The sequence below is a fragment of the Cucurbita moschata genome, unplaced genomic scaffold (genome assembly GCF_002738365.1).
Source record: "Cucurbita moschata cultivar Rifu unplaced genomic scaffold, Cmos_1.0 Cmo_Scf00071, whole genome shotgun sequence".
In the NCBI taxonomy this organism is placed as follows: Eukaryota; Viridiplantae; Streptophyta; class Magnoliopsida; order Cucurbitales; family Cucurbitaceae; genus Cucurbita; species Cucurbita moschata.
In genome coordinates, this window is record NW_019268587.1 from 256,860 (window position 1) to 284,149 (window position 27,290).

Here is a 27,290-nt window from a genome sequence, read left to right on the forward strand (position 1 = left end):
ATCATTAGAAAAAATTAATCAAGTTTAAACACTTTTATCGTTAAAACCCTATTCACCCCCCCTCTAGGGTTGCCATACCGATCCAACAGTATCGACTTTAAATTAAGTACAAAATTTCGGGTCGTTACAGAAATATTCTTTAAAATAATTAATAAAATGATGTCATGGACTTATACGTTTGCATTAAGAGTCTTACAAAAAACAATGAAAAATATTCAATGCGAAATATAAATAAAACCAAAGAAAAGATTTAAACGAAGTCCTAATCTAGCCTATATTTAAGAAGTGAAAATGCAACTACACTAACACATATTCCATGATCTTCAATGTGATGTCTTTGTTAACCACACATGGGTGTCTTGCCTTTACGTGAAATTTAAGAATAAGAAAAGGCTTGAGTATTTTAAGAAATACGTAGTAAGTGATCCCACTATTAGAGTTGTGATTGCAAACACATGCATAATGATGAGATCTATAATTTTAAATTGTATTCTCTAAGCCGACTTTCTAGTCTTGGCAAATTGGATATGTGATACTTCTCTACACACGACCCACATGTGCGAGCATGGGCCCATCAGGTGGGCTCGCGTACCCTCTGGGCCTACTGGTTGGCCTAGCTCCTCTAGACTATTGTCGGACACCCAAAGGAAATAGCGATCATCATTGAACTATGGTAAGTATGATAATCATTTTTGTCTCATAGTGTACGTGTCCATACTAATCATAAAGGAGAAGTATCCCGATGCACATGAATATACAAATATGCATGAGGTCCCCATATTTTTCTTCGTGGCGTAATAAATCATGCAGGACAACCCTCATTCTTTCATCACATATCACACTCGTAATGTAACCTCCTAATATTCTTGCTTAAATTAGAGGCATCACCACATGAATGCCATAAATAACATTTGTGGAAGTTTGAAATAATATATTTGCAAACGAAGCCATGAACTTGCCCGTTTAATTTAAAACAAGAAAATAGAAATAACATAGTCTTTGAACATGAAAAATGAAATAATCATCCTATCAACTACTAAATGAAAATCAATGCATACTACTTCTCAATCATGACTTCTTCCATGGTCATTTTAAAATTCACCGTCATCTATGCAGGGGCGCTTTACCTTTACGTGAAAAATAAGGGTAGCACGTGGCTTGAATATTCTAAGAAATACTAAATAAGTTACTCCATTGATGGAATTAGTAATGCAATACACACATTTAATGATGGGATATATCCTTTAAAATCGTGACTTGACCTTGGACTCTTTTCAATTCCAGACATGGTTGTGATAGTGTTAATATAACACTTGTGGAAGCAATTTGGATCTCAGGCACTCTAAGTACATTAATTATAGTAAATTAGCTAGCATGTTCAAAAGCATTAAAACTCAATGAATTTGAATACTAACCTTTTGTAGTTCAAATTCTTGTTCTTTCACGAACCGGTTTCGAACCACCACTTGTGTCTTCCCTACTATTGTCCGGCCTTAGAACTGGATTGTGGAGTTCGGTGAGTGACTAAACTTGATAGGAATTTGGTACATGTAAAGAGAGAGTTTTGAGAAATTTTTTCAAAGTTTTTCAAGCCAACTTTCTATGTATCTTGATCACTCTATTTATAAAGTCATATTTGCATGCTCATGCAAATTTGAGATTACCAAATCTTGACACTTAAAATTTCACTCAAATTTGTGAGATTATGTGGCAAGTATGCAAGTTTCAGTTAACCAAATTTTGACCGACAAAATTTCACTAAAATTTGTTGGAAAATTCGACTAAAATTTGTAGGGGTTATTTGGCTAACATGCATGTTTGGTTAAACAAAATTTTGACACTCAAATTTGTGGGATTATGTGGTAAACATGCAAATTTGATTAAATATTATATTGACACTCAATATTCCACTAACTCAAACATGATTTTTCTCGGTGAAGTCAACATTTTGACTTTCTTTATTTTAATTCAACAATTAATTTAAATAATTAATTTCAAATCAAAATAATATTAAATGATTAATTAAACAATTTAATTAATATTTAACATTAAATAAAATGTCAATCCCAATCAATTACGGCATATACTGATTTTTTGAATCCTTATTCATAATTAAAATATTTAAATCTTATTTAAATATTTCCAATTCTCTCTTTTTGTTTAATTCATAAATAAAACAAAATGTGGTTAAATATATCGTATATATTTAGCGTGTATTCCCTAATTTGAATTCGAACACTTCGAACTCACTCGTCACACTGTACTAAGGTTTAGTCCGATATGCGCTAGTAGAGGGACATAATGGACCTACAGAGCATGGGCTTAAACAATCCGAGATTAACTGGCTAAACTCATTAACCTTGTTAACCAACATTCGTTAACTACTAGGACACTCCACTATAGCCTAGTAGTTGCACTCTCCCCACTATAGATATATTTTTGTCCATTTGTTATAACCATGATTAGTAAGTCGATCCTTCACAGGTTGTTCGTAATTAGAGCTGGGTCAATTTACTGTTTTACCCGTAAAGTTACTTCTTATTCCTTAAGTCCCATTGATCCTCTAATGAACAATTGGTTTGTGGTCCAACCACCAAACCGAATCTCTCTCGAGCCAATGAGAGGGTGGGGCCCCTGGTTCAAGACTTGGAGTCAGTACTTAAGAGAATAATCTCACTACTATCCCTAAAAGGGGGTAGGAGTGAATTCCATCGTACGCCCTAGGTCCCCAGCTATTCACCTAGTCGTCCCTAAAATGGGAGGCTTATTGAGTTGGCGAACTCGGGCCACTCCTACCCATGCAAATCTAAGGATAATTCTGAATAAACAGGAGTTCATAGTTAGCTCAAGATTAAGATTGATTAACCTAGGTCATCAAATGAAAAAACCAGTTTCAACAGTAAGCGACATTATAAAGTGAGAGTGGTTTTCTTCATGGTCCGATCTTATGCAATACTCATTGTATAAGACGCCCCCACTTACATGTCTCCACACGTACAATTTAGTGATCACATCTTTTATATCATATACAAAACTGGGCCGCATCCATATTGTCCCTAGAATAAGGTACTCAGCCTTATCCCTGTACTATAGATCATTTTGACTATATACTTGAACTTGATCCACTCTATGTCTCTTCATATAGTTCAAGTAATCATACTATAGCCAGAGTATTCTTAGTTTATTGGATTTAGATTAATGATCGTAACATTCCCTTTATTCAATAACAATCTTTACTGAATAAACATCAATAATAACTTTATTGAAAACCGAATATGTTTTTGTTTACAAACTATGAGTCTTAGGAATTAAAAAACCCAACAAACTTCCACTTGGACTAGATCTCTAGTGGGGTTTTATAATGTTGAGTAGAGAGAAAGACATAAATACAATGAATTAAGGCATCACATACCCATGCATTTTCTCCCACTTGCCCTAGATTACATAACTCGTAGTCCTAGACTCACTAGGTGCTGTTCAAACACTTTAGCCGTGAGGGGCAATGTTGTGCTCTAAAGCGACTTTTGTGACGATCACATCTCCTCGTTGCACAATTATCACAATAAAGAGTGATAGGTAGGTGCATATTTGGAACGACTTCCAAATCAATTAAGAACTTCCTAAGCTATATTTGATTCTTTCGCTGCTTCAATGGCAGCAACATACTTAGTTTCCATGGTGTAATCACCAATGCAACCTTGCTTTATGCGTCTCCATATTATTGCTCCTCCGTTCAGAGTGAAAATAGATCCTGATGTCGATTTCCTCTAATCGATATTGGTCTAAAAATTTGAGTCAGTGTACCCTGTAAGGATCAAATCCTTAGCGCTGTACATTAGCATATAGTCTCTCGTTCTCCTTTGATACTTGAGGATATTATTAACGACACTCCAATGAGCATGTTTCGAATTGGACTGATATCTGCTGACAATTCCCACAGCATAGCATATGTCGGGTCGGGTACACAACATGGCATACATCAGACTACCGACTGTTGATGCATAGGGAATATGTCTCATATCCTCAATTTCTTGTGGTGTCTTAGAACTTTGTTCCTTCAACAAATGAACTCCATGCCTGAAAGGTAATAATCTTTTCTTGGGGTTCTGCATCTTATATCGAACCAACATTTTGTCGATATACGATGTCTGAGACAATGCTAGTGTTTTGTTCTTGCGATTCCGAACAATTTGAATTCCAAGAACAAACTGAGCCTCTCCCAAATATTTTATTTGGTATTGTGTCACTAGCCAATGCTTAGAGTCAGTCAAAAATCCCACATCATTCCTAATGAGTAGGATATCGTCAACGTACAACACTAGAAAAACTACTGTAGAGTTGACTATCTTTTTGTAAACACAAGGTTCGTCAACTTTTTGTTTAAAGCTATAAGATTTTATTGCAATATCAAACCTTATATTCCAAGATCGAGATGCTTACTTCAACCCATAGATGGATCTTTTAAGCTTGCAAACATTTTGCTCGTGATCCTGTTCAATGAACCCCTATGGTTAAGCCATATAGATACTCTCCTCAAGATTGCTGTTTAGAAAGGCTGTCTTGACATCCATTTGCCAAATTTCATAATCATAAAATGTGGCAATGGACAAGAGTATTTTAATCGATTTAAGCATAGCAACAGGAGAGAAGGTTTCTTCATAGTCCACCCCCTCTCTTTGGATATAACATTTTGCTACAAGACGAGCTTTAAAGGTCTGTACCTTACCAGCTTGGTCCCGTTTCCTTTTGTAGATCCATTGGCAACCAATAGGTTTTACCCCATCTGGTTATCTACAAGTTTCTAGACTGAATTGAAGTACATTGACTCTATTTCAAGATTCATGGCTTTGATCCACTAATCTCTATCTTCATCATACATTGACTCCATTTATATCTATCACTCATGGAACCCTAAACATGCATACTATACATTATAACACTTATAACATCCGTACTATACATTATAACACTTATAACATACTTGTAATGCATGAAACATGCTTAGCCTATGGTGAGATTTTAAATCTATATGACATACTTTATGCATATACATTTTCTATTTAATTAAAACATACATTCATAATGCATAATTAATTAATTGACATTTTAAAAAGCAAGCAATTAACTAAATTATTACATTAATAATAAAAAATAACTTGAACCGCTTCCGCGGATCACGAACTTGCCGAACCAACCCTTAAAAGCGTTGAACCAGACCCCAACTGGCAGAAAAAACACCCGAACCACCCCTTCCATCTTCTTCTTTGGTTCAACTTGCTATTTTTTCCATTTTCGATCAATTACAACCTAAAATGAACTCTAATGACTCCATAAAAATTACAGACCTTTCTTCACTCATTAAAGCCCATACACATTAGGCCAATTACAATAATGGTATCAAATGGAAGCATAAAAAATACCAAAAACCATAAACATCCACTTTAGCAACCACAATTTTCGTTCATGAAATAGTTACCCACCATGCTCAAATTAATGCAAATAAAGTGTTTAAAACCTTGCTCTGATACCAATGGATGGTGTTACTATAATAAGTACGGAAGCAATTTGGATCTTAGACACTCTAAGTACATTAATTATAGTAAATTAGCTAGCATGTTCAAAGGCATTAAAACTCAATGAGTTTAAATACTAACCTTTTGTAGTTCAAATTCCTGTTCCCACACGAATCGGTTTCAAACCACCACTTGTGTCTTCCCTACTATTCTCTGGCATTAGAACGGGATTGTGGAATCCGGTGAGTTACTAAACTTGATAGGAATTTAGTATACGTAAAGAGAGTTTCGAGAGATTTTCTCAAAGTTTTTCAAGCCAACTTTCCATGTACCTTGATCACTCTGTTTATAGAGTCATATTTGCATGTTTATGCAAATTTGAGATTACCAAATTTTGACACTCAAAATTTCACTCAAATTTGTGGGGTTTATTTGGCAAACATGCATGTTTGGTTAAACCAAATTTTGACACTCAAATTTGTGAGACTACGTGGCAAACATGCAAGTTTGGTTAAACCATATATTGACACTCCATATTCTACTCATTCAAACATGGATTTTTACATAAGATGAAGTCAACCTTTTGACTTTCTTTATTTTAATTCAACAATTAATTTAAATAATTAATTTCAAATCAAAATAATATTAAATAATTAATTAAACAATTTAATTAATATTTAACATTAAATAAAATGTCCATCCCAATCAATTACGGCATATACTGATTTTTTGAATCCTTATTCATAATTAAAATATTTAAATCTTATTTAAATATTTCCAATTCTCTCTTTTTGTTTAATTCATAAATAAAACAAAATGTGGTTAAATATATCGTATATATTTAGCGTGTATTCCCTAATTTGAATTCGAACACTTCGAACTCACTCGTCACACTGTACTAAGGTTTAGTCCGATATGCGCTAGTAGAGGGACATAATGGACCTACAGAGCATGGGCTTAAACAATCCGAGATTAACTGGCTAAACTCATTAACCTTGTTAACCAACATTCGTTAACTATTAGGACACTCCACTATAGCCTAGTAGTTGCACTCTCTCCACTATAGATATATTTTTGTCCATTTGTTATAACCATGATTAGTAAGTCAATCCTTCACAGGTTGTTCGTAATTAGAGCTGGGTCAATTTACTGTTTTACTCGTAAAGTTACTTCTTATTCCTTAAGTCCCATTGATCCTCTAATGAACAATTGGTTTGTGGTCCAACCACCAAACCGAATCTCTCTCGGGCCAATGAGAGGGTGGGGCCCCTGGTTCAAGACTTGGAGTCAGTACTTAAGAGAATAATCTCACTACTATCCCTAAAAGCGGGTAGGATTGAATTCCATCTTACACCCTATGTCCCCAGCTATTCACCCAGTCTTACCCCTGAAATGGGAGGCTTATTGGGTCGGCGAAATTGGGCCACTCTCACCCATTCAAATCTAAGGATAATTCCGAATAAACAGGAGTTCATAGTTAGCTCAGGATTAAGATCGAGTTACCTAGGTCATCGAATGAAAAAATCAATGTCAACGGTAAACGACATTATAAAGTGAGAGCGGTTTTCTTAATGGTCCGATCATATGCAATACTCATTGCATAGGACGCCCCCACTCACATGTCTTCACATGTACAATTTAGTGATCACATTGTTTATATCATATACAAAAGTGGGTCGCGTCCATAGTGTCTCCAGAATAAGGTACTCAGCCTTATCCCTGTACTATAGATCATTTTAACTATATACTTGAACTTGATCCACTCGTAAGTCTCTATAGTTCAAGTAATCATACTATAGCCAGAGTATTCTTAGTTTACTGGATTTAGATTAATAATGGTAACATTCACTTTATTCAATAACAATTTTTACTGAATAAACATCAATAATAACTTTATTTAAAACCGAATATGTTTTTGTTTGGGTTTGGATGCGTAAAACCCAAATTCTGGGCCGAAGGCCTAATACATTAAAATAAAACCTAGGGTTCAGCAACATAAACCCTGGGCCCAAGCCCAATAAATAAAAAAATAAACCCTAAGGTTTAGCTACTTAAATCCTAGGCCCAAGCCCAATACATTAAAAAAATAAACTATAGGGTTTTACTACATAAAGCCGCCACTCACAAACCTTGTCGCTGCCTTGTTTTTCCTCTTTATCATCTTCTTCTTCTTTAAATAGTCGTCGCCGTCCATCGCTCGCGCTGTCGTGCGCCACCATCGCCCACGCCGTCCCACGCCACCACTGCACGTTGGACGACCACCACCAGTCACCGTCGCGCATCGAATTGTCATCACCCTCACGAATTAAACACTGTCATCATCGCCAAAACCACTATTTGGAGGAGTAAACGTAACCAAGGTACAATGCACCAACCAACGAAGTTACAATGTATTATTTTCTGAATAGTTTGGATTTGACCCAACCTCTACGTAGGAAGAAGGTAAGCAATAAAACCCTATGATTTGTAGGAGTCGTTCTATCACGTCAAGTTGGGTTGGTTAAACTTGGGTGTTTCAATGTAGGCTCGAACTAAGTCGTATGACCAATATCTATAGGGACGTTTAGAAAAGAAGCTCTCCAAGTAAGAGGTGTTCCTATTGAAACTTAACTGTTTTGTTTTTCTAAAAGGGTTGAATATGTTTGTTATTGTATGGCCGTTACGTGATACGAAGTATGTTGACTATAAAAATAAATGTTTTGAGACCTATTGCATGCATGATTTTGTTTGATGATTGAGAATATATCTGATGTGAGTTGTGTGACATAATGTATGGTTTCTCATGAAAACAAACAGTTTGGGACATAATGCATGCATGTTACCTTTGACGATTAAGGAGTTTGTGGTTAGGGTTACACACGGTGTGTTTTCAGTAATCATCCATTAATGGTCACTCTACGAGGTGATTTAAGAAAATGGTTATCAAGGTTAGGGTTACATGCTATGTGTTTCGGGTAACCAACCATTGATAATCATTTTAAGGAGTTAGAATGGATGTTGATTTTCATGTGGTAAGGTTACACGCTAGGTGTATCGGGTAACTAGGCACTAATGGTTACTCTACGAGGTGAATGCAGAAAATGATTAACAATGTGAGGGTTACACTATGTGTTTTGGGTAACCAGCCATTGATAGTCATTTTAAGGGGTAAAGGTAGAGGTTGATTTTCATGGGGTAAAAATTACGCATTGTGAGTTTTGGGTAATTAACTAGTAAGATCCCTCAATTTTGTTTGATTGTCATGTGATGGTTTATGTATCTGATCTCAACATGGGAGTTCGTTATTGACTATTTTAATATTATCCTTTTTTTTAAAATGATTTTCAGGCAAGGCTGTGGCACGGGAGTGACGAGCATGGTGGAGAAGTTAGTCATGGGGCAAATTGAGAATTTTATGGTTTCATTGATAGATGTTTCCGCATTTACCTGTTCATTGACTTAAGTTGTGTTAGAGGACACCTAGTTTATGGGAACTAGAGTGTAATAGCCCAAGCCCACTTCTAGCCGATATTGTTATATGATAATGTAATGATGTTCTATGATGGTGTGATGTTATTATATGATGATGTGATGATGTATATGATGATATGAGATGATGACATGACGATGACAAGGTATGATGACATGATGATGATGATACATCATAACATGATGATATAAATTTGCTTGATTATGAGATGACTTAATAGGATGATATTCCATATTAAGTTGATGTAGATGTATTAGATGCCATGATGTATTATGAAGACAATTTTTCTAAGACACAACCCCAATCGATGTTAATGATGATGAACGTATGAAGGCCAATGCATGCATGTTACCTACGGTAATGTGTGAATGATGTATAGGGCTGTGTCATAAAATAATTTAAAGATGAAAACTATAAAGATCTCATGCATATTCTAGTCATATACATCGGGTTACTTTGCCATTTATGATGATCAGTATGGACGCGTACACTACAATGATGATGATCATCATCATGATCATGCCTCGTATGATGCTCGGTGGTCTGCTAACCTCTGAATAATCGAATATGAAATACTAGCCTGACTGATGGGTCCAGGGGTGTGAACTGCTTAGAGACTCACGTTTGCACGTGTGGATCGTGTAGGAAAGTACTACACATCTAATCATGGGTTACATGTGTTAGCATTACCAGACTCGAATAGTGGGGTCACTTACTGAGTATTTCTTAAAATACTAAAGTGGTGTGCTACATTTATTTCAGGTAAAGGCAAGACACCTCTATACGGTTGATGATGACATTGAAAGTATAGACCGTGGCAGATGCATAGGATAGAGGTCACTGGATAAGGTTAAGAAGGTAAACCAAGAAATGATGTAAAATGACTATAATACCCTTAAGGTAATTTACCTTCAGTCCATGAACTAGATAACCTCAAAATATTATTAAACTCTGTCCCTTACAACACAGGAAACCTTGGACAAAGGTTGTCAGGTGCATGACTGGTACTGTAAATCTTAGGGGGTGTCTTGGAGAAAAAACCAAGAGCAGAACAAGAACCTAGAAAGTACCAAGAACAAGACAAAGATCAATGGCTAGAACATGGATCAAGATCAAGGACCAAGGTCCTCTAGATAGATCATGATATGAACCCACAAGTCAAGGACAAGAACTAAAGAGCCTACATACTTCCAACAAGAACAAGAAAAAGAAAAGAAAGAGTGTGATACTCTAGCATATCAAGGACACGATAATGAGCCGACAAGTAGACTACTTACTGAGTCTTTATCCTCATTCGTTATTTTTCATATTTTTCAGGTAATAAGGACCTTTTCGAGGTCGGGAACGGACTCTGGAGTAGGTGTCGTAGACAAGTTTCACCCGTTGTCCTCAATCTTTTTATTTTAAAATATTTTGTGTCCATTCCATATTTTGTGTCTTAATGGTTGGGTTGTTCTTTAAAAACTTATGTATGAACTTTATTTTGATATAATGTATATTATGTTTTAAAATTTCTTGTTTTATTTCGCTAAATTTTTTTCCGTATTTTATGAAGTCATGGAGTCAGCCTAGTCCTTACGACTTGTATCTTTCCAATATATATATATATATATATATATATATATATATATATATATATAACTATATCATGTTTTATTTTTATTATCATCAATATACATTTTAGCTCAACAAGTACAAAAGAATTGACCTCCAATCTCAAAATAGAAAAGTAATAAGGGTTTTCTTGTGTTTAGATCAACAATTGTGTTGAAATAAACCCAATGAAACTTAACATCCTTGGAAGTTGTGTTTAAATCAACTCAATGAAAGTCAACATCATTTCCAAGGGTACTCTAATAGATATGATTCTTTAGAACCAAGAGGTAATGAAATGCCATTGTCTTCTGCTGCCCATGTACAAATACTATTATAGCATTGATCACTAAACCAATTTTCCATTTCTGGCCAAAATACTTCACCAGAAGCATGTCCGTGTTTGCTGCTAAAATTGCACCAAAACCATGTTGATTGCCAAAAATTTTCTTTGAAGGCCCAAGAGTATTTCTCTTCGAGGCCGATTTCATGTTCGCCTAAATCGTTGTCTTTAAACTTGCAGTGAACCAAGAGAGTTGAATCCTTCATATGATTCCAAATTGCAACTTCCCATGGGGAGAATGGGCGTTGTATCTTTGAGACCGAATATGTTTGATTTAAAAGCAAGCAATATCATGAGACCGAATATGTTGTGAGGCTTCATTTTTTAGTGGGTGTTTAAGTTGGTAACTTTTTCTTTGCTCACACCTCCATTTTGTTTTGTTTCTTTTATATATATAGAGCCAAATCAAATTGGTATGTACAATCTAAATCTCTCTACTTTTCTAAACTTTATTTATCTAAATATTATCATACATGTAAAATAATTAATACGGTGTATTATATATAGCAAGTTGTTACATCCAAGTTAAAATAGGTTATATTTGGACCAGAGTTTGAATCCAACAAAACCTACCCTAGAAGTCTCTACTTTTCTAACCTACTCTCTACTTTTCTAACCTGAAGTCTGCGCTTCAACCCGAATCGCAACCTACATGCACTGGCTCACTACCGACACATGTCTTGTCCCCAGCCACTGGCTCACTCGGCTCGATTTCGCTAGTCTCTAATAGCTAAAAAAAAGTCATTTGATTTGGGTTAGACGTTTTAAGAACGATTTCAATGTTTTTTACCCTCTCGAAGCTGAATTTGATCTTATTTAAGGGAAATTAAGGTGAGTACAGTGTTCAATTTCTCAATTGAAGTTAAATTAGGTTACGAAATTAGAATTTTCTAATGAAACAAGGGGAATGTTCTATTAGGGTGAAACATCTCTACGATACTTGAAACAAACTCTGAGGGATGAAATCAAGCGTATTCGAGTATTAGATAGAACGTCGACCAAGGTCATACGATACTTGAAACAAACTCTGAGGGATGAAATCAAGCGTATTCGAGTATTAGATAGAACATCGACCAAGGTCATCCAAGTAAGTCGTCTTACAATAGGCATGTTAGAAATTTGTGTTATGCAAGATGACATGTGTTCAGTGACTCTACACGTGTCATATGTTTGATATGTGTGAGATGTTTATGATATGATATGATTGATTATATGATATATGTCTATGATATGATATGTTGAATGATATGACATATGGAACTATACGATATGTCAAAGGTTATGATGTGTTGCATGACATGATATAATACGATGTATTACATGAATGATAAGCAGTAAAAAGTTTTGACATGATACACATCCCTAGACATGTTTTAAAGACTTTGCTACAAAATTATATGATATGAAGGAAAATGGAAGGGGTTGTCTTACATGATTTAACTAATGTGAAAAAGTTGGGATCTCATGCATAATGGTATGTCACATGCATCGAGATATTTTTTCTTTAGGATTAGTATGAACGTGTAATTTTAAAAAGAAAAATGATCGTCAGTTTAACAAGATGCTATGATGGTCGCTACTCCTTTCGGTTGTCCGACAATAGCACTAGAGATGCTAACCCAACAAGTACAAGGCTCAGAAGGTGTGCAAACCCCCTTGTGGGTCCATATTTGCACGTATGGGGCATGTGCAGAGTAGTAAATATGCATCCTATGGCCCAGTTAGGATAGTCGCCTATGGGAATAAAGATTTAAAATGATAGGTTCGATGACCCAGTTAAGATAGTCGCCTAAGAGAATACGATTTTAAAATGATAGGTCCAATTCATGTTGCATGTGTTTGCATTCCTTGGGTGACTTGCTGAGTATTTCTTAAAATACTTAAGTCACGTCTACTTTTATATTTCAGGTAATGGGAAGACACCTATGCACAATTGACAGCAGCATCACAGTTCAAAGACCATGGCACATGCATAGGTTGGTCACATTTAATTTCGTAGATTTTAAGTTTGTATAGGGCATTGCTGATTTATTCCTACCTATGAATATTTTAATTTTTTCTTTTTATTATTTAAAACTTTTTTCTTAAACAAGTCGATGACATTGTTTTATGAAGACATTTTAAATCAATATTTCTATCCAAGATGTTACGTTATGCATGTGTTAGCGACTTTAAGTTAGTAGAAAACTAGGGTCATTTAAGACATGATTTTATAAGAGTTTGTGCACGCATATTGCCGAGTATAATATTTGAGGAATAAATGGGGATTGTCTTGCATGATTTATTTAAAATGAAATATTATAAGAACCTCATGCATAATTGTATGTTCACATGCATCGGGATACTTACCCTTCAATATGAGTATGAACGAGTCCACTATGAGATGAAAATGATAATCATGTTCATTATGGTGCTACGATGTTCACTATTCCCTCTATGTTTATGGCAACAGCACTATAGTTGCTAGCCCGACCGGCAGCACAGGAGGTGTAGAGAAGTACTACACATCTAATTTCCTCGAACAGGAAAGTCGCCTAAGAGAATACGGTTTTAAATGATAAGTCTCATTTATGTTGCATGTGTTTCCATTCCCTAACCCCAATAGTGGGGTTACTTATTGACTATTTCTTAATATACTCAAGCGTTGTGTTATTCTTACATTTCAGGTAAAGGCAAGACACCCGGTATGGTAGACGGCGACGTCGTGTTGAAGACCATGAAACTTGTGTTTGGATAGTTGTGTTTTATTTTTGTTGATCTTAAGTTAGACATTGTTTCAATCTTCTTTTTCATGTTTTCAATCTTCCTTTTCATTTATTTACATTTCACATGGGTTATTTCATTATTTTGTTTTAAATCTTTTAACAAAACGTATAAGTTGGTGACATAATTTTATAAATAATTTTAAATGAATGTTTCCAAATAGAAAGTTTGTATCATGCATATGGTAGTGACTCTATTTCAGTAGGAAATTCGAGCCGTTATGGTTGGTATCAAAGCTCTAGGTTATAGATTCTATAGACTGGCATATGAGGTAGGCTTAACAAGTTCCATGGTCCCACTGCTGATACTCTGTCACCGTCACGTATGTTATGCATAAGACAACAAAAAATTTAATATAAATGTCACCGATTAAATATATTGTTGCTGCTTGGTCATTGTCGAATGTAATTCCTGATTGAATGTACCACCATTGATTGTACCACTGTTGACTGAGTTCTATATTTGTTATGATATTATGTGCAATATGATTTAAACCAAAAAGCAATAGTCTTAAGAATAAATATATGGTAGTTTTAGAATCATGGCACCTAGAGGCCGCGAAAGAGGACGTGGAGGAAGGGGACAACCTCCTGTTAAAGGACGGGTAGAGGTAGAGAGAACCTAGCTTGTGAAGGATATGTAATTCAATTGGTGCAGCTACACCACCCTCGGCAGCACTAGAGGCTAGAATAGACCCCACGACTAACCTAATGTAGGAATCATTCTAAGCCATGATGAAAATGGTGGTGGCCACGCAACAAGCCAACAGTCGCAGTCCACGCGAGAAGCAAGGTACTTATGGAATTTTAAGCAGTATGATCCATGTACCTTTAGTGGGACCTCAGGAGACCAAACAAAGGCACAATTGTGGTTAACACCAATAGAGACGATCTTCTTGTTAATGGAATATTTGGATGATCAAAAGGTGTATGCATGTCATTAATGTTGAAAAATGACTTAAAGCTATGGTGGATGGATAGCTGAGAGATTCTTAGCCCAAATGGAAGTCGATACCATGGTCTCGATTTAAAGAGGTATATTTGACGGAGTAGTACCCAAAGGCAACCCAACATCGAAGTAATAGGAGTTCACCAAGCTAACATAGGGTTGACGCCCCATTGACAACTATGCAAGAGTATTTATGAGGTTGAAACAGTTCCCACTGAAGCTGGTGGACACAAAATTGAAGATAGCTGAGAGGTCCATCCTAGGCTTGGACGCAAAGATTGGTCGTACTGTGGAGGTCATAGATCCAACCACTTGTGTTGTCGTCCTAAGGGTAGCTAAGGCTATGGAGGAGCTTCGAGTTGAGGAACGTTGAGAGTTAGCAGTTACTATAGGACAGAAACGATGGTATTTATTGAGGGAGCTAAATGGTCTACCACTGGCATGTAGACAACAACAAACAATAGATATTGCATGGACCAAGAGAGGGCAAGAGGAAATGAGAAACCACAATGCCATGCATGTGGACAGCAGTATTGAGGTAGGTGTATGGTCAAATCCAAAGCTTGTTCTAGGTGTGGTCGGGAAGGCAATCTTGCTAAGAATTTCATTAGAAGGAGAATGGAAAACTCGATTAACCCGCCAAGGGACTTAGGTGGTTAGAGAAATTCATGCAGACTTGCTCTCAGGCAAAAGCATCTACTTCGACTAGTAGAGAAATCAAGAAATCTGACACAGTAGTGATCGGTATTTTATCTATCCTAGGACACTATACTTTCACTTTATTTGATTCAGGCTCTATACATTCGTTTATATTTGTACGATTTGTTAGTCAAGCAGCAGGATTAGAACCCTTATTGCATGTATTGACTATCAGTACCCAAGTGGAGGAAGACCTAGTTGATAAGAGTAGAGTAAAACGTTGACAAGTAATAGTTGCAGGATAGACCTTAGACGTAGACCCGATAGTTGTTAGCATGACAAATTTTGACATAATACTAGGAATGAATTAGTTGGTTGAGAACCACCCTACCATAGATTGTCATAAAACGGAAGTGGTATTCTCACCACCATCTGAATCTAACTTTAAATTCAAGAGCACCTGCACTGGAATTTCTCCTAAGGTGGTCCCAATTAATAAAGTCATGAAATTGATCCAACAAGGAGGTTGTGCCATATTTGCCAGTGGTGTAGATACCAAAGAGTAAGAGAACACCTTGAATGTGGTGCCAACCGTGAATGAATTCTTAGATGTTTTTCTAATTAACACACAAAATAACCGAAATGAGAGATAAATTAATTAATTAACACAAAAACTAATCCAAGATTTGTTACTACACAAATCAAACAAATAAAATCAACACATTTAATACATTGGAACTTCAAAAATTCATTGGAGCTTGGAATGAGATATAGAAAGTTTTCATCATCTTTGGATCATGAGATTTGACAATGAAACTTAAAAAGTCTCTCTTTTAAAGAAGGCGAGGATAGAGAAGATCATAGAATAGGGCGGGGATGGGGACGGATAATATAATTATCGTGATAAGTTTTTTTTCCTTTATTTGTAATATAATATGATTAAAAACAACTCTCTTGTTTGATCCCATATACTAATATATGTTCAAAGGTTGAAAATCTTATAAAAACTTCAATATTTTGATTTAGATCACAGTACTTAAGAAGTTATTGCATAATTTGAATTATGTCTTCAACATAAACTCGATCAAAGTCTTTCATCTTACAAAAGTAAAAGAGTGTTGAGATTCTAGATTATGTCACCCGCAGAAGAGGTTGATTAAAGAATGAATTATTATTTGTTTGTATTGTTTACTTTTGAATTAGTCATTATCAACAAGACGATCACTATAGGTTAGGTTTAGTTCGATTCAAATTCTCATCTAAATATAAAATATTTCAACTTCGGTGCAACAACTTCTTTTATATAATAGACCTTATTAATTATTACATGTATGGTATATGTTTAGATAAATAAGGTTAAAAAATTGAGGAGATTTAAATTGTACATCTGGTTGGCCTTGGCCGACGTTCTATTCTATTTTCAAGATTGGGTTGACTTGAGCGGTGATAAAAAATCTAGACCTATGTTTACTGAAAGATTGGATTAGAAGCCTTTAATAACATAGTAGATTTTCACGACACCCAAGAATGACCAAGGTAGCTATCTAAGCTAGGAGTAGCATGAACGCTAACGCTACATTATATTCAGACCCTCGGAACCCTTTCCACTCCGATTTTAGTACTATTGAGCTAGGCATATGCTAGTTAGGGTAGTTTGAGCTTCTGCTTTGTTGAATGGTGAGTGGTCTCTTAAATATGGCCACTATGTTGTTAACCCGTTCCTTAGAGGGAAGCGAGACCACGTCAAATAGCCTAGTACCTTGCTAGTGCACAAAGATTGCATCCCCCAAACATAGGTGATTTTATGGTCTTAAGGAATGAACAACCAAGCTCCCTTTGAGGATGTTCAGACTAGAAATTACCGTATTGTCTCATCCTAATTTTATGAGGTCGTGCCTCAACCAAGGTAATCAAAAACTCACTGCATACGCAAATTAAGCTACCATGGTCAAAGAACAGAATGATTGTATAAATAAGAAAGAAAATGTAGCATCTAGGTCGTTAGCCGTTGGTTCGGTGGCAACATAGCTTCAACTTTCTTTTTTACTCTAGTACGAGTACCATCGAGCCAAACCTAGGCCAACTAGAGTTGTATGAACTATAGTTTATTTGGATTATCTTGCACAATAGGTCCGTCTAGAGAGGGAACATAGGATTACAAGGGACCACTCCCCTAACTTTGGGCAACTAGATTGCCCTGCGGGTAGGGTTCACCAGATAACCTCTCATGGATGATGAGAGCAGACTAGCACTTACCATGCTATCCAAACTAGAGAGAGTTTTACGATGTGACACCTCAACCCAGAATATCAGTTACATGGTGCTTAGGCAGAGTAAGCTAGCTAAGTCTAAGAACAGGAAAGTAGTTCACCCTAGAAATAAAATTTGTCTCCTAAAAGATATGCGATGTCAGAAATTGGTGAACCACCCCCTCCGTACCCATAATGGATCCAAGAGCAGCTAAAGTACTAAAATGCTCAAATAGCACCAGAGAAAAGGATTAAACTTCCTAAAGCCTAGAGAAAAGTTTGTGGATATCTACTAGGTTAAGGATGCAACGGATATAAGTAGGTTGCTTATTGAGTATATTTTTATACGGACTTCTTTTCCTTTCTTTTTCAAGAATTCACATGTTGGTCAAGATTGAGAAGCATCCGAGAACTCTACAGTCATAGAATGTGTCATTATGAAGCGTCAATCTATTTTTACATTTTTTAGTCTTTTGTATTTTGATTTATAATTATATCCCAAACTCATTTCCCCCTTTGTAATATTTTTAACAACACAATCTTGCTTTAATTTTGCATATAATATTTGTGTTGTTGACTTTATTTCGATTTAAAGTTTATCAAATTTTTAGTTTTTTATTTTATTTTACTTTTATGTTTGTTTTCGTTTTTTTAGTCACGGTCCAAGATTCAAAACCTCAAAATTTTTGTCATGATATATGATACAAATGTTTGCATGATAAACACTTTGGTAACATTATCACGGTTCTATTGAGTACATATCCTTTGTTTGCAAATCAAGAAAATATTTAAGGTGAGTAACGACCATACTTTTAACGTGTTATTGTTACACATATCCTAGAAAATTTTATGACAAGACCTTTTAAACAAGTTCGAATAAAAATAGTTAGATTTTAAAATCTTTACAAAAATGGTGAAATTATTTTGTTGGGATCTATGACACTAATTTTAAATCAAACAACAAAATCTTAGATTAAAAAAAATTCTACAAAGTCAAAATGAAAAGCTAAACAAAGTAACATACTTGACTAAAATGAGTGGAAGCCGACTGGAATGAATTGACTCGACATCATAACTAATGTCATCAGTTTTCTAGTAGACACTTGCCTTCACTCGAAAAAAAAATTTGATTTTTAAAAATTACCAAAAAATTGACTTCATTTTCGAGTTGAAAGTAAAAACTTATTCAATGCGTATTATGATGGTTGATACTTAAAATTTTGATGCACCCAAATTCTGTAGTAAATTTTATGAGGTGGTTCTCAAAATATTAGGAGTGGTTGGGTGGTTTTGTTACGGGCTTTTGCTTCCAAATTCAATCAAACACGACTTCTCGAGTTTGTAGTTGTCTACGGTTAAAGGGTCTCACACTCCAGTCTTTCCTCATGTTGCCATTGAACGCAACATTTTGAAGGTCCCCTATCTAAACCTAACCCAGTCACTATGAAAATACACCCAAGACTTAATTCAAACGCTACTACTTATCATTCACATAATAAGTTCACACAACCAATTAGCAAGAGTTTATGAAGGGTTTATTTACGTTTAACTATGCATGTTGTCACACAAGCTCAAGGGGGCAATAACATCCATCAAGCATCCAAAGCGCAAGTACACAAATACCCCGTCCGCCAACATAGCATGATTAAATATAAGTAGTATAACATTTTAGATAAGCATATAGAAATCCAAATTTGAAATTCCATCGCGTAGTAGGTCCAGCACATGTAGACTAACTTCCGAAGTACAAGGTGTTTTGGATCTAGCAACTTAAAAGGAAGTTTCTCTAGCAGGCATGCATCACCAAGCGCACTTTACAAGTATTACTTTCTAATTTCATGTGGTTACTTATTGTTTTATCGTGTACTTTTCCGAGCTCAATTTCTAGACGTAGAGGTGTCAAAAAAAATTATTTATTCCTTCTGTAGGCACCTAATTTATAGTAAAATACGATTAGCACTGAAATCGGGGCAAAAAAACTAACAGCCGGGAATCAAACACAAAAAATTAAGGTTTCCCACACACCCCCCACGCGCACCCTTCATGTGCATGGTGCACGTGAGTAGAGATGCCCTTAGAGCACTGGTAGACGTAAACTTACCCTTTGATTTTTGTGGGTGTGACACGTGGCGTGTAGGGGTTGGCAGTAAATGTCGAGTTGGATAGCGAGTCGTCGGGTCACTTCAAGGGCACGAAGGTTAATTTTGGGACGATAGTTTAGGTAGAAAGCGAGCGACGTGTGTTAGCATTTGGGATCGAGCGCATTTCTTCATTGCATGGCCGACACGTGTCCTTATTAAAAGAGTTGAAATTTCTGGAAAAATCTAGTTACTTACGAAGTAAGTGCTTCTCGATTTCGACTTGTAATATGATTTTTTGTCAAGTTGCAACACGAAATTTGCAAGAATCCGCACCTAAGTTAATTTAGTTGAGTATTAAGAACCAAATAAACAAAAAAACATTAGATCTAGGGTGGAATCCTGAAACAAAAGAACCGTAGACTTAACTCGTGTTCTTGCTCGTTTTTCGATACAATCGAATGATCAAACAAGCCAGACCGCTCCTCCTTGATTCTCTGAGTAATTCTGGAGAGAAATAATTGGGCAATCGGTGCTCCAAGTGCTCCATGTTATCTTTGATGATTAAGGAGGTTGTGGTTATGGTTACACACTGTATGTTTTCGGTAAACATCCACTAATGGCCACTCTACGAGGTGATTTAAGAAAATGGTTATCAAGGTTAGGATTACATGCTATGTATTTCAGGTAACCAACCATTGATAATCATTTTAAGGAGTTAGAATGGATGTTGATTTTCATGTGGTAAGGTCACATGCTGTGTGTATCGGATAACCAAACACTAATGGTCACTCTACGAGGTGAATGCAGAAAATGATTAACAAGGTGAGGGTATCACGCTATGTGTTTTTCGGTAACCAGCCATTGATAGTCATTTTAAGGGGTAAAGATAGATGTTGATTTTCATGTGGTAAAAATTACTCATCGTGAGTTTTGGGTAATTAACCACTAAGATCCCTCAATTTTGTTTGATTGTAATGTGATGGTTTATGTGTCTGATCTCAATAGCAGAGTTCGTTATTGAGTATTTTAATACTCATCCTTTTTTTTTCAATGATTTTCAGGCAAGGCTATGATACAGGGTGAGGAGCAGAGTGGAGAAGTTAGTCATGGGGCAAATTGAGAATTTTATTGTTTCATTGTTAGATGTTTTGGCATTTAGTTGTTGATTGACTTAAGCTGTGTTAGAGGACACCTAGTTTATGGGAACTAGTGTGTAACAGCCCAAAGCCACGGGTAGCAGATATTGTTATATGATAATGTAATGATGCTCTATGATGGTGTGATGTTATTATATGATGATGTGATGATGTATATGATGATATGAGATGATGATATGACATGATGGTATGAGATGATGACATGACGATGACATGGTAGATGACATGATGATGATGATACATCATAACATGATGATATAAGTTGCTTGATTATGAGACGACTTAATATGATGATATTCCATATTAAGTTGATGTAGATTTATTAGATGCCACAATGTATTATGAAGATGATTTTTCTAAGATACAACCCCAATCGATGTTAATGACGATGAACGTATGAAGGCCAATGCATGCATGTTATCTACGATAATGTGTGAATGATGTATAGGGTTGTGTCATAAAATAATTTAAAGATGAAAACTATAGGGATCTCATGCATATTCTAGTCATATACATCGGGTTACTTTCCCATTTATGATGATGAGTATGGACCGTACACTACGATGATGATGATCATCATCATGATCATGCCTCGTATGATGCTCGGGGGTCTGTTAACCTCCAAATAATCGGTTACGGACAACTAGCCTGACTATAATGGGTCCAAGGGTGTGAACTGCTTGGAGACTCACGTTCGCACGTGTGGGTCGTGTGTAGGAAAGTACTACACATCTAATCATGGGTTACATGTGTTAGCATTACTAGACTCCAATAGTGGGATCACTTACTGAGCATTTCTTAAAATACTAAAGTCGTGTGCTACATTTATTTCAGGTAAGGCAAGACACCACTATACAATTGATGACGACATTGCAAGTACAGACCGTGGCACATGCATAGGATAGTTGTCACAGGATAAGGTTAAGTAGGTAAACCAAGAAATGATGTAAAATGACCATAGTACTCCTAAGGTAATTTACCTTTGGTTCATGAACTAGGTAACCACCAAATATTCTGAAACTCTGTCCCTTGGAACGCATGAAAATTTGGACAAAGGTTGTCAAGTTTATGACTAGTACTGTAAATCTTAGGGGGATAGTCTTGGAGAACGAACCAAGAGCAGAACAAGAACCTAGAAAGTACCAAGAACATGACAGAGATCAATGGCTACAACATGGATCAAGATCTAAGTTCCAAGATCAAGAACCAAGAACTAAGAACCACGACCCTTAGATTAGAACTAAAGTTTAAGGATCCGAGGACCAAGGTTCCTCTGGATAGATCATGATATCAACCCATGAGTCAAGGATAAGAACTAAAGAGCCTAAGTACTTCCAATAAGAACCAAAAAAAGAAAAGAAAGAGTGTGATACTCTAGCATATCAAGGACACGATTAAGAGCCTACAAGAAGGCTACTTATTAAGTCTTTGTACTCATTCCTTATTTTTCATATTTTTCAGGTAACAAGGAGCTTTTTGAGGTTCGGAACAGGCTCTAGAGTAGGTGTCGTAGACAAGTTTCACCCGTCGTCCTCAACCTTTTTATTTTAAAATATTTTGTGTCCATTCGGTATTTTGTGTCTTAATGGTTGGGTTGTGTTTTAAAAACTTATGTATGAACTTTATTTTGATATAATGTATATTATGTTTTAAATTTTCTTGTTTTATTTCGTTAAATTTTTTTCCGTCTTTTATGAAGTCATCGAGTCAGCCCGGTCCTTACAACTTGTATCTTTCCAAAAAAAAAAAAAAACAATTATATGTATATAACTATATCATGTTTTATTTTATTATCATCAATATACATTTTAGCTCAACAAGTACATCAGAATTGACCTCCAATCTCAAAATAGAAAAGTAATAAGGGTTTTCTTGTGTCTTGATCAACAATTGTGTTGAAATCAACCCAATGAAACTTGACATCCTTGGAAGTTGTGTTTAAATCAACCCAATGAAACTCAACATCATTTCCAAGGGTACTCTAATAGATATGATTCTTTAGAACCAAGAAGTAAGGAAATGCCATTGTCTTCTGCAGCTGTTAAGGATATTTAGTAATAAATTATAGTTTACCATATATATTATATTTGATATTTTATTATAAGGCAAATATCTAACATTTGCCTTATTACTTAGGTATCTTTCCATTTATTGTTATTTCCATTTATTACTATTTCCATATCCTTGTAATTTATTTGATTATAAATAAGATAACTTTCACACCATTTAGGTGTGGTGGATTCAGCAAACATTCACAGCAGCCCATGTACAAATACTATTATAACATTGATCACTAAACAAATTTTCCATTTCTGGCCAAAATACTTCACCAAAAGCATGTCCGTGTTTGCTGCTAAAATTGCACTAAAACCGTGTTGATTGCCAAAAATTTTCTTTGAAGGTCAAAGAGTATTTCTCTCCAAGGCTGATTTCATGTTCGCCTAAATCGTTGTCTTTAAACTTGCAGTGAGCCAAGAGAGTTGTATCCTTCATACGATTCCAAATTGCAACTTCCCATGGGGAATATGGACGTTGTATCTTTGAGTCGGATTGTGCAAAACATGAGCTAATACTCATGTTTGATTTAAAAGCAAGAAATATGATGAGACCGAATATGTTTTGAGGCTTCATTTTTTTTTGTGGGAGTTTAAGTTGGTAACTTTTTCTTTGTTCACAAATCCATTTTGTTTTTGTTTCTCTTATATATATATATAGCCAAAAAAAAATCGTATACAATAAAGATTGACCGGTTGTACAATCTAAATCTCTCTACTTTTCTAACCTTATTTATCTAAATATATATCATACATGTAATAATTAATAGGATTTATTATATATATCAAGTTGTTACATCCAAGTTCAAATATGTTATATTTGGACGAAAGTTTAATCCAACAAAACCTACCCTATAATGATCTTTTTGTTGATAATGACTAAGGAAAAAGTAACAATACAAACGCATAAGAAATTCAAATTTTAATTGATCTCTTTGTCAGGTAATATAATCTAGAATCTTTTTGTTGATAATGACTTAACCTACTCTCTACTTTTCTAACCTGAAGTCTGCGTTTCGAGCTGAATCACAACCTGTACGCATTGGCATACTACCGACACGTGTCTTGTCCCCACCCACTGGCTCACTTGGCTCGATTTTGCTAGTCTCTAACAGCTAAAAAAAAGTCATTTGATTTGGGTTAGACGTTTTAAGAACGATTTCAATGTTTTTGACCCTCTCGAAGCTAAATTTGATCTTATTTAAGGGAAATTAAGGTGAGTACAATGTTCAATTTCTCAATTGAAGTTAAATTAGGTTAGGACTCAAGAATTTTCTAATGAAACAAGGTGAATGTTCTAATAGGGTGAAACATCTCTACGATACTTGAAACAGACTTTGAGGAATGAAATCAAGTGTATTTGAGTATTAGATAGAACGTCGACCAAGGTCATCCAAGTAAGTCATCTTACAATAGGCATAGTTAGAAGTTTGTGTTATGTAAGATGACACATGTTCAGTGACTCTACAGTGTGTCATATGTTTGATATGTGTGAGATGTTTATGATATGACATGTCTATGCTATGATATGATTGATGATATGATATATGTCTATGATATGATATGTTGAACTAGATAATATGTTGAATGATATGACATATGGAACTATACAATATGTTGAAGGTTATGATGTGTTGCATGACATGATATAATACGATTTATTACATGAACGATAAGCAGTAAAAAGTTTTGACATGATACACATCCCCAAACATGTTTTAAAGACTTTGCTATAAAATTATATGATATGAAGAGAAATGGAAAGGGTTGTCTTACATGATTTAACTAATGTGAAAAAGTTGGGATCTCATGCATAATGGTATGCCACATGCATCAAGATATTTTTTCCTTAGGATTAGTATGAACGTGTAATTTTGAAATGGAAAATGATCGTCAGTTTAACAAGATGCTACGATGGTCGCTAGTCCTTATGGTTGTCCGACAATAACACTAGAGACGCTAACCCAACAAGTACGGGGCCCAGAAGGTGTGCAAACCCCCTCGTCAGTCTATATTTGCACGTATGGGGCATGTGCAGTGTAGTAAATACACATGTAGAGTAGACGAAACAACCAGCACCACCGTCAGCTCAAGCTAGGGCTTATGCGTCTACGAGCAAGGATATTGGGAAGTCCGACGCCGTGGTGACAGGTACACTATTTGTTTTAGGTCATTTCATTTTTACCTTATATGATTCTGGTTCTACGCATTCCTTTATTTGTATGCCTTTTGTTGTACAAGTAGGGTTCGAATTAAAACCCTTATTGCATGAACTGTCTGTAAGCACCCCTGCGGGGGTAGACTTGGTAGCTAGGAATAGAGTAAAGAATGGTCAAGTAATCATTGGGAACCAAACTTTAAGCGTTGACCTGATTGTAGTAAACATGACGGACTTTAACATCATACTAGACATGGATTGGCTAGCCGAAAATCGTGCTAGTATAGACTACCGTAAAAAGAAAGTAAATTTTTTACTACCAGCAGGGCCGACCTTCAATTTTAAAGGCACAAGTATCGAGATTACTTCCTAGGTAGTCTCGATGATGAAAGCAAAAAGGTTAGTCCAACAAGGCGGATGGACTATATTAGCATGTGCTGTAGACGTAAGAGGAAAAGAAAAGACCCTAGAAAACGTGTCAATAGTAAACGAGTTCCTAGATGTATTTTCGAACATCTATAAGAAATACCCCTTTCCCGAGTGGTCGACTTCGTCATCGAACTCGGGCCGGGAACTAGGCCATTTCCAAAGTACCCTATCGCATGGCGTTAACAGAGTTGAAGAACTCAAGGTGTAGTTACAAAACTTACTGGATAAAGGGTTCATTTGACCTAGCATATCCCCCTAGGGTGTGCTAGTGTTGTTTGTTAAGAAGAAAGATGGATCCATGCGTCTGTGCGGCGATTACAAAGAGCTAAATAAGAGAACCGCAAAAAACAAATACTTTCTGCCTAGAATAGAAGACCTATTCGATCAACTCAGAGAGCCAACTGTATTTTCAAAGATAGACCTTCAGTCTGATTATTACCAAATTAGATCAATGAAAAAGACGTACCAAAAATAGCGTTTAGGACAAGGTATGGTTACTAAGAATTTGTAGTGCTGTCATTTGGTCTCACCAATGCCCCAGCTGTGTTTATGGAGTTGATGAACTAAGTATTCAAGGACTGTCTAGACACGTTTGTGATGTTGTTCATTAACGACATCCTAGTGTACTCGAAGACACATCTAGAACACCAAGAACACCTCCGAAAAGTTCGAACAACCCTGAGAGAGAACAAGTTGTACGAAAGGTTCTACAAGTGCTAATTTTGGTTACGACAAGTCTCTATCCTAGGACACATGGTGACAAAGGACGGAATATCGGTAGATCCCACCAAGGTAAAAGCTGTAAGAAAATGGGAATGCCCAACTACGGTAACAGAAGTAAGAAGTTTCCTAAGATTGGCAGGATACTATCGAAGGTTCGTGCAGGACTTTGCTAGGGTAGCCTCGCTTTTAACATAGTTAACAAGAAAAGGGGTACCATTTATAGGGAGTGATGCTTGTGAGGCAAGCTTCCAAAACCTGAAAGAGAGATTGGTAATCGCCTCGGTACTCACGGTACCCGAGAGCTCAAAAGGGTACGTGATTTATAGTGACGCCTCCAAGAAAGGACTGGGATGTTTATTAATGCAATACAACAAGGTTGTTGCAATCTAAAGTTGGCCACTGTAGTGTTGACACTAAAAATTTGGCGACACTACCTGTATGGAGAGAAAACTCAAATTTTTACCGACCACAAGAGTTTAAAATATTTCTTCATCCAGAAAGAGTTAAATATGAGGCAAAGAAGGTGGTTAAAATTGGTGAAGAACTATTAAGTAGATATCCAGTATCACCCTGGAAAAGTAAACGTGGTCGCAGATGCTTTGAGTAGAAAGATGGTCTACTCGTTTGCTCTCATTACGAGGGAAGTAAGGGTACAAAGAGAATTCGAGTAAGCCAGCATAGTTCTAACGACCGAGGAAGTCATAGCACAACTGGCCCAACTAATAGTGCAACCTACGCTTAGGTAAAGAATTATTACCTCCCAACGAGAAGATCCAAACCTACATAAAGTCCTAAGCCAGCTAGACGAGAGTCCAGTAGATGGATTCTCGAAGTGCTTAGATGAAGGGCTATTGTATTAGGGACGCATATGTGTCCCAAAAATAGAGGAGCTAAGGAAAGAAATACTAACGGAAGCTCACAACTTGCCATTTTCCATGCACCCAGAAGTTATTAAGATGTACCAAGATTTAAAACAACATTTCTAGTGGAAGATCATGAAGAGGGACGTGGTTGAGTTTGTGATCAAGTGCTTAGTTTGTCAACAAGTGAAAGCTCCTAGACAAAAGACAACGTGGATGTTACAGCCCCTAAACACCCTAATCAAACTGGCAAAACCCTCACCGACCTTTATACTTTCCCCCAGAGTGAATACAAGTCGCAAATCATAGGT

General features: G+C 36.0%; 1 long non-coding RNA gene across 1 annotated transcript; it reads left to right on the forward strand.

The window, feature by feature from the left end:
• Positions 1 to 6,294: 6,294 nt before the first annotated feature.
• Positions 6,295 to 26,965, forward strand: LOC111438113. Its single transcript, XR_002709615.1, has 3 exons — positions 6,295 to 6,306; positions 24,239 to 24,243; positions 26,888 to 26,965. It is a non-coding gene; the product is annotated as an uncharacterized LOC111438113 (long non-coding RNA).
• The last annotated feature ends 325 nt before the right edge of the window (positions 26,966 to 27,290 follow it).